The sequence below is a fragment of the Rhinatrema bivittatum genome, chromosome 16 (assembly GCF_901001135.1).
Source record: "Rhinatrema bivittatum chromosome 16, aRhiBiv1.1, whole genome shotgun sequence".
Classification (NCBI taxonomy): Eukaryota; Metazoa; Chordata; class Amphibia; order Gymnophiona; family Rhinatrematidae; genus Rhinatrema; species Rhinatrema bivittatum.
The window spans coordinates 51,624,482-51,626,307 of NC_042630.1; the positions used below are offsets into that span (position 1 = coordinate 51,624,482).

The following is a 1,826-nucleotide window of genomic DNA, read 5'->3' on the forward strand; positions in this document are numbered from 1 at the left end:
ATATTTGAATAAGAATCTTTTCTGATTTTGTTTCCCTTTATCATCTCTTATATTTGTATTCTATATTATGTTTCCACCTTGTTCAAGCCTATATTCTATAATATATTTGTACTCCACCCAGAGCTACCTAGATAGAGCAATAATACATTGAAGGCAGGAATAAATAAGTAAATAAGCGGTTAATGCGCTGCCAATGAGTGTAATGTGACAATCTGTAAAGAGCAGATCTGTGACTTTCACTGCTGGCCATACATTGCAGCATCTGGAAAGCTCAATGACATCCTCTTTAATCAAATCAATGTAAACCAGGAATTTCTATAAGTTTTGAAAATATTTTGAGCAGTTTTTTGACCGTGCAAGCCAAATGTTTACCTGATACAGGATCTTGAAACATGAATTCATGTTAGGATTTTTATAGGAAGTGAATGAATTACAACATGAAAAGATTAGTAAAATATTTAATGAAAAGTTTATTTGGGAGTATTGCATACTGGAAGAATTGCACGTATTAAGCACAAAAAAACAACCTCCCCCCATGGACCAATGATTACAACTGCTGTGATCCATTCATACTAAATAAGCAAGTTGTTTCATCTGTACTTAGGATGCACATCAGTTCTCATTTCTTCTTGCACCCACAGGAGAAGAAAGATGGACCCAATAAAAGTGGAAAACATGACAATGGTGACAGAATTTATTATTCTGGGACTTTCCGATAATCCCCATCTGCAGGTTCCCCTTTTCCTAGTCTTTCTCCTCATCTACCTGATCACCCTGCTGGGGAACCTTGTGATTATCACAGTGACCTGTGCTGACCCCCGCCTGCACACCCCCATGTACTTCTTCCTCAGTAACCTCTCTCTCACAGACATTTGCTGTACCTCCAACATTGTCCTAAAGCTACTGGACATTTTCCTCTCAGGGAATAAGACCATTTCCTATGCTGGATGCATGATGCAGCTCTATTTCTTCATGGACTTCAGCTGTATTGAGGCTCTCCTCCTTACCAACATGGCTTATGACCGCTATGCTGCAATCTGTGACCCCTTGCACTATTTCCTCATTATGAATCAGAGAGTCTGTGTCCTGCTGGCTGCTGCTTCCTGGATCATCGGCTTTTTACCATCTGAGATGATCACAGCTTCTATCACCCCGCCTTTCATTCTGTGCCTCTAATGAGATAAATCATTTCTTCTGTGACCTCTTGCCACTGTTAAAGCTTTCCTGCTCTGACACGGCCACCCACACAAAGCTTAATGTTTGTTACAGCTGCATTGATATCAGTGCCTGCCTTCCTAGTGACTCTCATATCTTACATCTACATCATCTCAGCCATCCTGAGGATCCACTCTGCAGAGGGGAAGCTTAAAGCCTTCTCCACCTGCCTCCTCCCACCTCATTGTTGTCTCCGTGTATTATTTGTCAATATTTTGCATGTAATCTGAGACCGCCCTCAACATACTCCCAGGAACAGGGTATAAATTCTGTCTGTGGTCTACACTACTGTCACCCCCATGCTGAACCCCATCATTTACAGTCTGAGGAATAAGGAGGTAAAAAACGCAGTGAGGAAAGTCATAGGAAAGTAGCTTGTGAGAGCACATGAATAAATGACAGAAGGTCATCATATGCAGGAGATAGAGTCAGATTTAAGGTTTTGCCACTTCTAGGGACTTTTGGTGCTTTCATCCCCCACCTCCTGTAAGGGACTGTTTCAGGATAGCTGAGGGCTTTTCTCTGTTGAATGAGATTCAGCAGAGCTGGACGACAACTAATCTTAGCCAGCATGTTGCCCCTGAATGTTTGCCGCCCTAGGCACAAACACA

The 1,826-nt window shown here is 41.8% G+C and overlaps 1 pseudogene; it reads left to right on the forward strand.

The window, feature by feature from the left end:
* Positions 1 to 651: 651 nt before the first annotated feature.
* On the forward strand, positions 652 to 1,589 carry LOC115077672 (annotated as a pseudogene).
* The last annotated feature ends 237 nt before the right edge of the window (positions 1,590 to 1,826 follow it).